General features: G+C 43.4%; 1 long non-coding RNA gene across 1 annotated transcript; it reads right to left on the bottom strand.

Moving 5' to 3' along the window:
- Positions 1 to 3,629: 3,629 nt before the first annotated feature.
- On the bottom strand, positions 3,630 to 13,260 carry LOC308463693. Its single transcript, XR_013979695.1, has 3 exons — positions 13,152 to 13,260; positions 6,111 to 6,286; positions 3,630 to 4,779 (listed from the first exon to the last, which is right to left on the bottom strand). It is a non-coding gene; the product is annotated as an uncharacterized lncRNA (long non-coding RNA).
- Between the last annotated feature and the right edge of the window lie 2,753 nt (positions 13,261 to 16,013).

Genomic DNA, 16,013 nt, shown 5'->3' with positions numbered 1-16,013 from the left:
CAAGAGAGCTTCAATGGAACTTCAAGGAAAATACAACTTAAGACACACCATATGAATGTATTGAAGAAATCCAATTCATTTGCCTTTGTACATGCATGGAAAATAGTAGATCTGGTTGAATGGCAACACATTAAGATCTGCATTAATCATTGCAATGCATCTCTGGTTATGTATAATTATAGATTGCTGTATAATCTTAGGTTGTATAATCTTAGAAGGGGGCATGGGCTCTGACTCTCATGAAGGGACCCTGCACTTCTGAATTTGCCACTACACTTCTGGTAAACACACCCACAAACACACACTGAGCATAGTAAATCAAGCAATATCCTCTACCACTCCACTGATCTGTTGGTTATTACAGGATAATTCATCTGTTCTGAGAAAGCCAAATATAATTGCATATTCCTGTTGGCCCATCTCTATTTATGAACTATTTTAAGTGACTCAGTTGACCGGGCCAGATGGGAATAGATTGGAAGTTGATGCTTACATGTATTACACAACAGAATGCAGCACAGCCAAACCATAAGAGCTGCTAGGCAGAGTCTAGAGGGGTGAAGGGTCCATTGAAAATCAGAGAGATTAGCAACTCATCACATTATTTGTGGGTTATCAAGAGACAGAGGCAACAAAAGTGAGACCTATATCCTTGATCAATAAGAGTTTGACTGCATTTTCAGTTCATTTTCTCCTGCAGAGAGAGAGACAGCAAGCCGGCTATTGATCACAGTGTTAATCCATAACTGGTCTGGGCCCAAGCCTAGTAAAACAAGCATGGGGGGGGGATAAGATAATAAGCAGGAACTCTTGATCCTTTATTATGGTGTGCTAGATAAAGAAAACTGGGGCTTTGGGGGGGGGGGGTTCAACATGGAATGCTATGAAGTTAACCCTTGCTTGGTTGCTGAACTTGAAGAGCAGGATATGAGTGAAAGATTTTAAATGTGTTTATACACACACACACATATATAAACATACACATATATGCTGTTTGCATTCCACACAATTGACAACTACAGTGGTACCTGGGGTTAAGGACTGGAGGTCCATTCTTAACCTGAAACTGTTCTTAACCTGAGGTACCACTTTAGCTAATGGTGCCTCCCACTGCCGCCGCCGCATGATTTCTGTTCTCATCCTGAAGCAAAGTTCTTAACCCAAGGTACTATTTCTGGGTTAGCAGAGTCTGTAACCTGAAGCGTCTGTAACCCGAGGTTACAGACCTCATATGATCCAGAATAAAATCAATAGCTCCTGCAACAAGATATGTAATAAATTTCTTTCTTACTAAAAAGGGTTAGAAAATTACTGAGGATTAGTTTATCAATGGCTACCAGTCAACTGAGCTAAATGGAACTTCTGGGGTTGTAGTGTAGTCTAGCCCTGAATACAAAGCTTTGAGGCCAAACTGCAAGAGGTGTGTGTGAACAGCTTGTCATCTTCCTGGGAGCATCTTAAACATAAGAGGCAAAAAGTGGGTGGAGCAACAAGTGTGACTATTATCTTTGTGCAGCAGACTACATTGCAAAATCAGAGGTTTCTACATGCACCCCCACACCATTCCACCCAGGCAAGCAAGGGGCATTATCACAGGTCAAGTACACATTCCAGCCAGCCAAGAGCACATAAAGAGGAAGTGAAACAAGGCCAATGAGAGGTGTGGCCTGCAGTGGTGGTGTGGCCTTGGGAGAGTTCCAAGGGTCAGATGTAAAAGAGACATGTTAGGCCCCCATGCCTGAGGCTCCTCACTCCTAGCTAATATGAATCGCCCATCCAGGAGCTGACCAGCTCTGAGTGACCTCTCCACCATATTGACATGTCTCCCATATGGACCTACATGTGTTTCAAGATCTCCTATGAGGCCATGCTGTGAGTCCCTCCACGGAAGTGTGGCGGGTGGTGACTTTATCTAGAAATGATTTGGGGTTGATGTGCGTGGGGAGCTGAAATGAGCTGGAGCATGACGTGTTGGCTCCAAAGCTGGGAGTAGTTGAATTAAAGCGGAACTGATTGGAGTGACCTGGGATGGGGTTCAAATTAACTGGACATTTTGCATGGGGCAATTTGGATGGAGAATTAGTCAGATTGTCTTTTGTGACATTTAAATTCTAAATTCAATGCACATAAATTAGCAGAGGCAGATTTAATGCAAAACTGTGCCTATGGGTCCATAGCCTGAATATTTTCCATAACAAGCAGCACCCCTGAAGGCAATTCTCCTTGAGAGAGACTTTGGGACTCTCTGACTGCTTGTGGGGGAAGAGTTGGTGGCTCTAAACAGCATATTAATTACTGCATTAACTTATTATTTTTATATAAAAAAGATTGTATACCCAGTAGGCCAAAAGACGTTTGATATTTTAATAGCTAAACAAATAGTCATGCTCAGAGGATACATAAACCAAACTTCCCTTTCCTTAAAAAATAAAATAAAATCCTGCCCTTACCCCCTTTGCAAAGACAGAATCTGTCCACGTGGGGAGTCCCATCATGACAAATAATCAATCTAACTTGAGATGTGACAATATGATCCCCAAATAAAAGAAAGGAGCCTGAAGGAAGAAAACAGGAACCCCCAATTAGAGGATTCACAGAAACCAGGGACCTCACTTTCTGTGCCACCGTGGCAGTTTGCTGGAAAAAGGATCTGCATATATTGCATTTAGATCCTGCATGGAACTCTTTTGCATAAGGTCCTTGGTTCAATCCACAGCTTCTTCCAGAATGACTACATTGCCTTTCCCCCAATAGACCTACTCACCGCTTCACTATAGCACTACTACTGTAAATGACAGCGGGGGTGGTATTGCAGCTACCATTCTATGAAGACCATGAGACAAAAGGGATCAATGGGGTCCTATAAAGGACTCAGGTGCAGACTGAGATGCTCTTGACTTGCCAGTTCTATCTTCCATGCTTGACCACCTGCTTGCCCGTCAGCTTACAGATCATAACACTGAAGACAGAAAGCCATTGTGTAGAGATTCCAGGAACAGGAACTAAGGACAGCCAGAGCCTCTATCTTAAAAGGTGGGAAATATCATGGCTCATTGGTAGAACATCTGCTTTGCATGCATAAGGTTCCAAATTCAATCCCTGGAATCTCCAGGTAGGCCTGGTAATCCCCTCTATCTGAAACCTTGGAGAGTCAATGCTGAGCTAGATGGTCTGGTGATCTGACGGTCTGATTTGATGTAAGGCAACTTCCTACATTCCTAGGTGCTATTTTCAACCAATTGACAAAAGAGGCAATGTGATGTGCTGAAGAATGTGAGTCTAGAGCCCCATTGCAACCATTCTGCCAGCTGTGCATTGACTTCATTTTCCTAAATCTCATAAAAGAAATTCAATTTGCAATCAACCTTGCTTGCATTGTTATTTAAAAGAAGCAGCCAGGCAACAGTAACGAAATTAATTCATTTTTCTAATAAACTATTGCAGGATGTTGAGAAAATTCTGATAATACAGAGGAGTCTTATTAGGATCATCAGTATTAACACCAAATCCTTTTGTGCTCATTAAAGGAAATACAGTCAATTCAATTAATGCACATTAATCCCCAGTTGACATTAAAATCTGCTAAAAACCAATATTGATAGAGATTATTAAAAGGGAAGCATTGAAAGAAGGGGTGGAGGATGGAGTTGGCCGCCATATAAGAAATAAAATGAACCTTTCTGCACAGCTGAGATGTATAACACATATTGGAATCTCTTGACAAGATATGAAAAATGCTTGGAACTCCTTTGGGAAAGGCCTCTTGGTCTGTAGACATACTCATGTATAGGAAGGGTGACTCAAAGAGAACCCATTTTGGTACCAGTCTGAGTTCAAGTCTAGTAGAATAAGCACACACACCACATGAAAGATAATAAGCAGGAACACCTTGGGAACATGATACCTAGAGCCATCTAAGAAATCTCTCAACTGAAGCCACTGAGGACAGATGCCAGAGCATGGCTTTTTCGGTGGTGTCTCCCATCTTTTGGAGTTATCTTCCAAGGATGACCCATTGCCTGCCTTTCAGTGGTTAAGACTTTTCTGTTTTGGAAGTTCTTTGGATAAGCTGTAGGTTTCAGAAGGCTTAGCTCTGTATCGGTAGTTCTTGAAATTTATTGCTTCTGCTTATTCTGCCTTTAGAGCTTCAGGTGACTCATAAGATTATCTGCATTGGTGGTTATCAATCTGCACACTAAAGACCACTGTTGTGCCAAAAGAGGACTACTGAAGTTTTCTGAGAGCTGGTGGAAAGTTATACCAGTTACATTGCACCCTCTCCAGCATGCTGAAGAGGATGTTTTGCCTAGGTAGCTGAGTGTTAAAGGTGTTAGATGCCACCTGTGTGTTAACTTTAAAAAGTTTTCTTTGCTTCAAGTTGATGTTGATTTGGGGGGAGGGGCGGGCAGTTGTCCACAGATTGTTCTTCAGTTTCTGTGTCTAGGTCCTTTTCCTAATTCTGCTTGCTAGTTGAACATTGTCCAATGGTTAAGTCACTCAGTATTTTGTATAGAGTTGATAGTAATTTTTTTTAGACTCCAGTCATGTTCAGAATTAGTTTTTCAAATGGTGTCAATGGTCCAATTGCTTGAGATTTGACTGCTGAATTTGAAATCAAATGTGATACCTGGTGGACTAATAGCCAGTTCACTTTGCATCCCTTCAGCCTTTCCATGATTTGCCCTCCTGTAAGAAGAGTATCATTTTCACAGAAGTGAACCAATCTGTACAAGTCTTTTTTCTTTCCATCTCGTATCAATCAGGTTTGTAGAAGGAGGGCTGCAACGAGAAGGGAATCAATGGCGATATAGGTGGTGTTAATTTTGATAACGTTCCTACTCTTACATGCACTGCGTGAATGCTTGCCTGCAATTTCATTCATGAAAAAGAAGTGTGCTGCAGCAATCAGAAATCTGGGAAACTCTGGTTTTGATCAAACATGCAAATGGAATATTATTATGGAATAATGATGATGATGATGATGATGATGATAATGATAACAACAACAACAACAATTTATTTATTTATACCCCGCCACTCTGGGCGGCTTCCAACAAAAGATTATAAATACATTAAAACATCAGTCATTAAAAACTTCCCTAAACAGAGCTGCCTTCAGATGTCTTCTAAAGACTTTTTCCTCCCACCCACCCCCTTAAAATGTCATCATGTAACAAACATGGCATAGTCAGTTAAATAAAAATTAGAGTTAATTTTTAAATAAGAGGTAAGAATGATTTGTGCTAGGATGTTTTCCATTCTCCTTATGATCCGCGTAGGTGTGTTTTGGAGCCGACTCCGCTTCCCCTTTCGTATTGTCACACTTGCTTTCAAGTGTGTGAAAAATAGGGGAAAGTGTCAGGCCTTATCTTGTGTTTGACCTTGATATTTTTTTCCCCTTCTTCGTTGGCAAGCTCTACTTCCCCTTATCTAGATAAATCCATTACTCTCACCATCATAATGTGGTTGAGCAAACATTACAGCCAGCCAACAAACAGCACCGGAGTTAACTTGTAATCTGTTCTTGACTTCTTAAAAAAGAGGCAAAAAAAGAAATTGCTGATTAGGTTTCAAGCTCTTTGGGTCATTATCTGATTTTGCTACTCACACGATGAAAAAGCAATCTTTTTGTATTTTTTATTATTTTTTTAAAGGCAGCCTAACAGAAAAGCTAGTTTAAAAAAAATGTGTGCTTGCTTTGGAAAGTGTGCTTTTTGAAGAGGTGGGGAGGGCAGGTGTTTGCCACTCTCTGCTGTGTAAACTAGTTTAACTCTTTCTTGAGGAACAAAAGCTTGGGGGGAAAGAAAGAAGCATGAGAGCCCAGGGGGAGTGAGAACAATCTCTGCTTCCCATAAGAGAAAGGGTTTTTTTACTATTATTATGTAAAAAATAAAAATAAAAAGGCTGCTTGATCTTTCCCCCTGTTAGGAGGACTTTGTATTGTCTGCTGGGGGTTCTGGTGCCTTGGTACCATTCTGATATAAGTATGATTATTATTACAGTGAAATACAGAACAAAGCACATTTTCCAAGAAAGATGAAACAGAGGCAAATCTAAAGAGAAGTTATCCCGTCAGGTTTTCCAAAGAAAGGGAGGAATTAGTCTCTCACTTGAAAGCTTCAGTGGGGACACAAATTCTTCTGTTGCAGGTAAACTGTGAAGACCAAAAAACTCTCGTGATTTTTTATGTCTGTGATAGTTGTGGATTTTGATTGATTGTGGGGGGCACATTATCATCTGCGCTTGCTCTTTGATCCTTTTCTGCCGATTTCCTAGCGAATATTCTCTTTAAAAAGAAAGAAAGGAACAGCAAAGATTAGCAAGGGGTAGGAAAGTTTGGTGGCCTGGAGATAAGGGAAAGAGGGTTTGATGTGGCAAGGTGAAAAGGCAGCATGTGTAAGGAAACCGCAAGGCATTGTTGGGTCCTGTTTGCACAGCTTACCTCTGCAAGTCAACTTACAAGGGCCCAGTATTCAGAAGTCGATCTGTAATTCCTGACTTGCAAACTCAGAGGGTGGTGGAAAATACAAGCTTCCTTCTAACAAGAGGCCGGAAATCATGCTTTCAAACAAGTGTCCCTTTACTGCATGAGCCAGGCAAATGATAAATCACATTACGGTTTCTCAGATGTCAGTTTCATTTCCCCATAGGAAAATGAAACAGTGTATCTGATTAAAAGGCAAACCAGAACAACCTCTGGTATCAGCCAGCCCATCTTCTAAGTTTCTGGTGTAAGATCCTTTGGGCAGAGATGTTTTGTTTGTGCTGTGTGTTGCTCAGTAAAGGGTGCTACTGCTATTGCTGATAGTAATAATAATAATACTGAGAACAACAGTAACATCATAACAACAATCGTATTAAAAACAACACATATGTTGCAGTGTAATAATAAGCTTTTATGAGATTGTCTTTTATTTGTTACACCATCTTAATTAAAGCTAGATGAACTATGGAACTTGTTCTCAAGGGAGGCAGTGATGGACCTCAACTTGGATGGCTTTAAAAGAGGGTTAGACAAATTCATAGAGGAGAAGGCTCTCAGTGGCTACTAGTCATGACAGGTATGTTCTACCTGCACTGTCAGAGACCATGTCCCTCAGAATACCTGTTGTTGGGAACCACAGCACAGGCAAGTGCTGCTGTGTTCAGGTCCTGCTTGCAGGTTCCCAACAAGCATCTGGTTGGCCACCAGACAGTGCAGGCCTTTGGTTTGATCCAGCAGGGATCTTCTTACATTCTTGTTTCATCAATCATTACTCATCCAAACTAACATTGTCTACATCACTCTTCACGAACTTGGTTCTCTCCATATATTTTCTCATACTCACTTAATGCATCAGTTCAAAGGATCCATTACAGATCAACTATGACAGTTGAACGCCTGTATAAATTCATAGTGACAACAACAACAACAACAAGTCCAGACAGCCCCATGGTTTTCCCTGGACCTGAGGGCGATGAAACAATCGTTGAGATGGCTAAAGTGCTGGTGGTGGAAAACTCATTCTGAAACGGACCGGACATGGGTTAGAGCTCAACGTCGAGCCTACCAAGTGGCAATGGCAACGGCGAAGAGGGCCTTCTTCACTGCCTCCATTGCATCTGCAGAAAACAGCAGAAGAAGACTTTTTCAGGTGGTTCGCAATCTATCGGAACCACCTTTGTCATTGGGGCCTGGTAAGGACTCCAAGATCTCCTGCAATGCTTTTGCAAAGGTTTTTGTAGATAAAGTCACTCAGATTTGGAAGGCGGTAGACTCCACCATGGGAGCAGGGGCGGGAGAGTGCTCAAGTCCTGTCTAGTCATGTTATATGGGATCAATTCCCATCTGTTAACTCTGAGGATGTGGGCAGGCTGCTTGGACAAGTGAAACCAACCACCTGTCTTCTTGATCCTTGTCCATCCTGGCTCATAAAAGTAAGCCGGGAAGGCCTGGGCGGATGGGCTCTGTGGGGTGGTGAATAATTCCCTCTGTGAGGGATCCTTCCCAGACCCACTGAAAGAGGCAGTCATTAAACCGCTTCTTTAAAAAAATCTTTAGACCCCACCAATATAGCCAACAATTGCCCAGTCTCAAATCTTCCATTCTTGGGCAAGGTGATTGAGTGGGTGGTTGCTGAACAACTCCAAGCATGCCTGGAGGATGCAGACCATTTGGATCCCTTCCAGTCGGGATTCAGGCCTCACCATGGGACTGAAACTGCCTTGGTCGTGCTGGTCGATGATCTCCGGCAGGCTAGGAGCTTCTTCCTAGTTCTGCTGGATCTCTCAGCGACCTTTGATACCATCGATCATGGCATCCTTCTGGGCCATCTGGGGGGGCTGGGAGCTGGGGTCACTGTTATACAGTGGTTCCACTCCTTTTTCCTGGGCCATGTCCAAAAAGTGGTATTGGTGGATGAGTGTTCAGCCCACTGGGCTCTCACTTGTGGGCTGCCTCAGGGTTCTGTCCTCTCCCCCATGCTTTTTAACATCTACATGAAGCCGCTGAAAGAGGTCATCAGGGGATTTGGGCTGGGTGTTCATCAATATGCAGATGATACCCAGCTCTACCTCTCTTTTAAATCAGAACCAGTGAGGGCAGTGAAGGCCCTGTGTGAGTGTCAGGAGGCAGTTGGAGGATGGATGGCAGTTAACAGATTGAGGTTGAATCCTGACAAGGCAGAAGTACTGTTCTTGGGGGACAGGGGGCAGGCGGGTGTGGAGGACTCCCTGGTCCTGAATGGGGTAACTGTGCCCCTGAAGGACCAGGTGCACAGCCTGGGAGTCATTTTGGACTCGCTGGTGTCCATAGAGGCACAGGTCAATTCTGTTTCCAGGGCAGCTGTTTACCAACTTCATCCTAGTACGCAGGCTGAGACCCTACCTGCAGCTCTTCAGGGTTTCAGGCAGAAGACATCCCCATTCCCAGTCCTTCCTTCTGGGGATGGAAAGTAAATGCTGTACCACTGAGCTACCTTCTCATCACAGGTCTTGTGCTCCATCTTATCTTCAGCTAAGGAAAACGTGTTTCTGGACCATCATCTAGGACCAGGCATACTTCAAGCCCAAGAAGATGATACTCTTCCTACCAATGAATAGACCTATTGTTTTAATGGCCTCACTTCCTTTGTAAAAGCACCTAAACCTGAAGACCTGCACTTCTAGATTTACAATGCCAGAGGCAGTGAAGAGTGGGAGGGAAAAGGCAACGTGACCATTAGAAGTCACAGTAAATGAATCTTTGCTTGGAGCATCCCAAAGGGGAACAATTGCAGCAAAAAAGAGAAGTGAGTACGTGCAGGAGCTAGTCCACAGGATGCTCAGGAATGACAGTTAGAAAGGCTGGCTGTGTGTCCGGGTAGCAAAAACCTCTGTATGAATCTGTTGCTCATGCAAAAGCATCATAGATTCATCATTGCTTTCCGTACCTTTGCTTTAAGGCAGTGGTTTGCTAAGGCAGTTTTTTCTTTTCCCACACACCACTTAAAAGTTACTGATGGTCTTGGACCACTTAATGATTTTTCTGTCTGTTGTAGCAATTGTAACATGCCGTGCTAGATGCTTGTGATTTTTCATTGTGTTTTTATTGCTTCTTTTATTTCTTAGGTTGAATTTTGTTGCATTATACCTTGCTTTCTATGGAATCCACATTGTAATATAATACAGAACAAGAAATAAAAGAAGCAATCGAAATACAGTTAATCAATATGAATATTTAATGTGAACACACCACAGACCACCTGAAGGAAGCCAAGGACCACAGTTTGGGAATCCCTGCCTTAGGGTCTAAGGGCTGAGTGTAGATAACACTACCACTATCTATTGGACAGCTCCCTGTATCCATCTCAACACTTGCTGCAGTCTCCTGTCAATGACCAATTTGCCAGTGTGTTTCTTCTCAGACTCCTATATTGAAACAAAAAGACCAGTTGTTAGAGGGCTGACTACAGTGGGGGCCCTCACTTTCAGGCATTGCCTGGGGCCTTCCTAAAAGTACCTGGATGGTCGTTGTTGGGAACAGGAAGCTGGGATAGAGGAGCGCTAGATCTGATCCAGAGGGTCTCAAATTATGTGTGATGAAAAACTGAGGAGTAAATGCAGGCCTGTCTTTAATTTAGGAGAGCATTGAGAAAGCACCAATCTTGGCTAGCCTTCTCAGCCAGATTTCTCCTGGTCTACTCCACCCCTCTCCCCCCCACCCCACAAAAAAAGCTTGAAGGTCTAAGGAACAGGTTATACCTGGAGAACACGTCAAAGGCTGTTAAATTCTTGGAGAACTCAAAGGAACTCCAGATATAAAGGAGCAGTGGTGAAGTGTAGTGGCTGGAGTGCTGGACTTGGATATGGGAGGTCAGGGTTCAAATCCCCATTCAGTCTTGAAGCTCTCTGGGTGACCTTGGACAAATCACTGCCTTTCTCAGCCTAATCTACCTCAAAGGGTTGTTGTGGGGATTAAATTAGGAGAGGAAGATACAGGTACACCACCTTGGCTTCCTTGGAGGACAAAAGGGTCCAAATAAAATAAATATCAATAAATCAATAGATCAGCCTATGGCCCATCTAGTCCAACATCCTGTTCTCACAGTGGCCACACAGATGCTTGTGGGAAACCCAAAACAAAAGGGTACTTTCCCTGCCTGGGTTTTCCAACAGTTGGTATTCAGAAGCATTGCTGCCTTCAACTATGAAGGCAGAGTAAAACAAAACAAACCCACCATGCCTAGATAGAAGCCATTTATAACCTTGTCCAAACCTCTTTGAAAGCCAGCAGAGTTGGTGACCATAACTGCCTCCTGTGGGAACAAGTTCCCTAGTTCAACTATTGCACTGTGTGAACAAGTCCTTTCTTTTATTTGTCCTGAATCTTCCAACATCCAGCTTCATTGGAGGTTCACGAGAGAGGGAGAAAAACTTTTGTGTATCCACTTTCTCCATGCCATACATAAATTTATAAACTTATTACATATATATACTGTATACTGTACAGTGGTACCTCAGGTTAAGTACTTAATTCGTTCTGGAGGTCTGTACTTAACCTGAAACTGTTCTTAACCTGAAGCACCACTTTAGCTAATGGGGCCTCCCACTGCCGCCGCGCCGCCGGAGCACTATTTCTGTTCTCATCCTGAAGCAAAGTTCTTAACCTGAAGCACTATTTCTGGGTTAGCAGAGTCTGTAACCTGAAGCATATGTAACCTGAAGCGTATGTAACCTGAGGTACCACTGTATATATAGTACTCACATACAAATATATTCATATAAATGACAATATATACCTGCAACATACATTCTTTATAATATGAAGACCTGGGGAACGATCATGTCTCATTCCTCCCAGCCTGAGCCCCTCAACGTATTTCCCGATTAGCCCCCACCCTTCCCCTTGTACACACACACACACCAGCCTCCAAGGCCTGCCGCTGAGTTAAATTATGATCCAGAGACTTTGGGGTGGGAACAATCAATCAGGATACCTGGGGCAGTGTGTAATGCGTCTGCTCTTTCCAGCAGAGAGAAGCTGCCCCGGCTCATGGTCTCCCAGTAGGTTAAATAAATATGATACCAGAAGACCAAACGGAGAAGATCAGATGACAGCCTCAGTCAGCTGTTGATAAAATACAATCTTCCTTTCATACACGCTGGGAAAGTTATTTAACACTTACAACAAGAGGGGGGGTGGAGAAACACAAAATTGCTTTTCTTTCTTTCTGTCTGTCTCTCTCAAGTAAAATGAGAGTCGAAGCCTATTATGATTAATTATTATTATTATTACTATTATTTATAAAAGGTCCCTCTTTAGACAAGAGAAAAGCGATAGAGTGATATTCCGCCCGCCCGCCCGCCCGGGGAAGTAGATAACACAAAACGGTTTATATGGATACACACACACAAAACACTCAGCCTCCATAAGTTAGACACGGTGGACGGATAGAGACAGAGCAGCCCGTCAGGCTTAGGTACATATCGTTAATTATAGCATGTGTGCGTTTGTCGTTAGGTATTGACAGGCAGAGGGAGAGAAATCCCCTTTGCGAAGTGACTTGCAGTCTGGAGGGATTGATCTGTCACACAAGCCCGGGATAGATAGCTTCTAACGTTTGGATAGATGGAGAAGCACAGAAAGGAGTCAGGATTTAATAGGGTTTTGAAGCGTTGAAGGCGCTTTGCACGTATTCGTGACCCATCCTGCAACGCTGCTGGAGGATAGGTCAGTTACATTGATCCCGTCCCCGTATTACAGAGGCTAAACCGTGGGTGTCTTGACTATGGCCACTTCTGAGATAAGTGGCAGAGAGGGGAACTTTGCGCTGGGGACTTTCGGCTCCACGTCGTAATCCTAGGCACTTGCTTACTCGAGAGTAAATCCCAATGTGTTCAAGGGATTGCAAACAGAGGAGCCCTTACTCAAAAGAAGCGACCTGTTCCTTTTGTTGAATGCAGCTTGCTCCCAAGCAATTGCGCACCGGATCGCAACCTTCCTTCTCTGATAATTTTACGCATCAGAGGTGGGCAGGCTTCAGGCTCGTTATCTCTCTCTCTCTCTCATATATATATATATATATATATATATATATATATATTTACTATCATTCCACTAAAACCACAAGATCTACCAAGGGGAGTCAAGGTGCAAAAGATAACAATTGGAATTAAAGGGCAGGATACTCCCAGCACATTCTGAGCCTAGCGGGTTGTTTTCAGTCCCACAAACGGAGCTCCCAGTTCATTGACACAAAGTGCACTCCTTATTCACTTCAGCAGCCTAATTTAGGTGTGTGTGGAGGGGATGTCATTGTGTTGTTGCAGTTGTTAAAGAAACGGGAGTCAGTCAGAAGCCCTTGGCGATCTGGTAGAAATCCCCCAGGAGATCCCGATCTGCTCGCCCCTGCTGTGCATATCTACTCAAAACTCATGAGTTCAATGAAACTTACTCTCTGGTAAAGGGGGTGCAGGAATTGCAGCCTTATATAGTCGAAGCCTGTGGACGTTTATCCGAGAGGGAGTCCCCTTGAACTCGAAGGGATTTACTTCCGAGTAAACATGCACTGATCGAACATACTTCAGAATATGGCACCCCACTGTGTTGATGTGTGTGTGTGTGTGTGTGTGCGTGTGTGTGTGTGTGTGTGAGAGAGAGAGAGAGAGAGAGAGAGAGAGAGAGATCTCACCTTCTAATAGAGATTTTCGAAGACACCAATGCACTGATTGTAGACTCCAGGATCTACTTTGCTTTTGTTTGTCTTTTTACTAGAACCTCAAGATCCATTCGCCAGAACCTGTGACAAAAACAAATTACGATGGTCATCTAGTCTAACCCCCTGCATTGGGTTAGACTAGATGACCCTCGCGGTGCCTTCCTTCCAGCTCTACAATTCTGCGATTCTATGATTCTACGCTTAGAATTAATTCTGAGCCCAGGGATTTGTTTTGAGTAACCAGAAGCTATCGCAGATTACAGTCCTTCTGCACTGAAATCCACTCCTGGATTGTTGAACCTTTCTTCATTTCAGTAAGAAATCATGGCCGGTCTACTGCAAAGCAGCTCGTAGAGATCTTCTAGTAGTGTGTCTGCTAGCAGGAATCCACTAGTTGCGGTGTAGGTGGGTGTGAGAAAGAGAAAGCTCATTTCACAAGGATACTGAAAAGTTCAATGGATGTTTGGGAAATGACATTTTAAAAAAATGGTCCCAGTATTCTGAGGAATGTATGTAAGAAAAACGAAACATGGAACACCAATTATGAGTTTGGAAAGCGTGATCCAGCCCATATTACGCGCTGCTGTTGTACTGGGAGATTTATGTATATATCTCCCATTGGGCTTCAAACCGCACCCTAAATTTTCAGGCCACTTGCCAAAAAGAAAACTTACTGCGCAGCCCTCTACGTGTCTACTCGGAAGTAAGGCTCACCGAGTTCAATGGGCCTTAAGCCAGAGAAGCGCGGGTTGGGTCAGGAAGTATATTAGCTGGCAGATCTCTGCATGATCCACAGTAGATCGGCAAGGGATCCTGACTCCCGACTGAATAACAGCAGCAACAGAACAGCTCCCACCCCAAAAATGGAACTGCTGCAATGGAGGCAGCTAAGCCGGAGGGAGCAAGGTTGTGTGTGTGGACAAACTGCGAAGTGAGCTCAAGGCTGGTACCGAAAACAAATCCACAAGCTCGGAGAGTGCTCAGAGGCAGCCAACCCTTTAGCTTTAAGTATTATTTATCTATTGCCCTTGGCTCTGGACAGTAGATTTTAGGAAATATATACAGTAGGGAGAGAGATCAGGCTTCTCAGAACTATTTGGTGTATATACCAAATAAATATTGGAATATATTCTATCACACACACTACCTGTGTGTTATATTAATATATAATATATGCTGTATATGTTTTATGTTGAAACACATATCGGTATACAGATCAATCGAATACACACATATGTCAAGTATATGCTGTGATATTAATATACAAACACACATATTGCGTGTGTGTAATACACATACACCGAATATATGATAGAGCTAATATAGATCTCAGAAACACACATATGCTACGTGTGTGTGTAATTATGAGTGTGTGTACATCTGTGTGTGTGTGTGTGTGTGTGTGTGTACAGTACACTGCGCACCCCAAGGAGCTATGTGAAGCCTGATCCCTCCTCACCTCTCCGCTCTGTACGAAGGGAACCCCCAGAGCTCCCTACATTCTGTGCTTGTGTGGACCTGCCTCCCTTGCGCGTCCTGCCGTTTGCCGCACCCCAAGACCTGGCTGCGTGATCCAGCGTCGCCTCAGGTGGGCAGCGGAGTTCGCAGTCTCCTTGGGGCGCAGCTACTCACCTGAACTGAGAGGAGGCGCGCGCTTGCGCAGGGTGCGGGCGAAAGGCGCGCCGCTGACAGCCCTGCTCGCAAACATCTCTTGCATGAGGTCAGAGATGATCGCATTTTCTGCCTCGCTCCCTCTTAAGGCCCCTTTGTTCACCTAACTAGCAATAATTAATGATAACTACTGGTGGGAAACGGCTAATAATATAGCTGGCGTTGCACTGCGCTGTCAGAGTGATCTGAGTGCTTCACACCCGCGCTTTGAATAATCCCGGCAAAGTAGACCAGGGTTAATGTTCCCATTTTACGGACAAGGAGGAGTAAGGTTGAGGTTGTGCAGATAGAGAATTTATCAACTGAGGTTAGCCAGGTATTTCCTTTGGCTCACTTTCCTTTAGCCGGGAATTGGTATATAAAAAATAAGAATCCGTTAATCAAAGCAGTGAAGAGCTTCAGCCTGTTTATATTCTTAAACCCGTTTATTTAAAAGCAGCGTGACATTTTGCTTAAATGCTTTCAGGCACAAAACTACCTGGATTCAGCTAGGTAAATGTTATGGAATATTGCTAAACCACATCTGGCTGGTTGGGGAGTAAGCCCCGTTGAAGGGTTTACCTCTAAGTAGACATCGTTAGGATTGCGCTGTAAAACCAGGAACACCTTTGCACGTAAAGTGACAATGGCTGCGATCCTAAATGCACTTTTACTAGTCAGCAAGCTGCCTTAAACTCAGTGGGACTTACTTCTGAGTAAACATGGTTAGGCTTGCTCTGTGTTAGCAGAGTAACCAAAGAAGGACCGAATACAACCTACCACTGAAATCCTATGAAATAAGCTCCACTGAGCTCAGTTGTGGGTGCATTGTCGCTTCCCTTCGAACTGACTCCGGACTTCAGACTTTTTTTAGGCTAGCAGAAGAAATATTCTCCCCTTTCAAAAAACAAAGAAGCAAGAAGAAGTTGAAAGAACAGTTTAGAAGTAGGTTCAGCAGAAATCAAGCAAGACTTTCTTTCCGAGTGCATGAACGCATGTGCGTATATAATAGCATTCTGCACATTTGACTTTTATTACCTTCTTCTATTCCGATTTTAAAAAGAGGAAGAAGCCCAACAATATACAAAAATAATTTCGGCATTCAAAGATACACGTCGTTAAAACTTGTTGAACCGCTCACGTTGTGGTTTAAAGCGATGGCCGCATTTTGTAGGTATGTATTTA

This window comes from Podarcis pityusensis, assembly GCF_964106645.2.
Source record: "Podarcis pityusensis genome assembly, chromosome: 14".
NCBI classification, from domain to species: domain Eukaryota; kingdom Metazoa; phylum Chordata; class Lepidosauria; order Squamata; family Lacertidae; genus Podarcis; species Podarcis pityusensis.
This window is presented reverse-complemented; position numbering and strand designations above follow the sequence as displayed.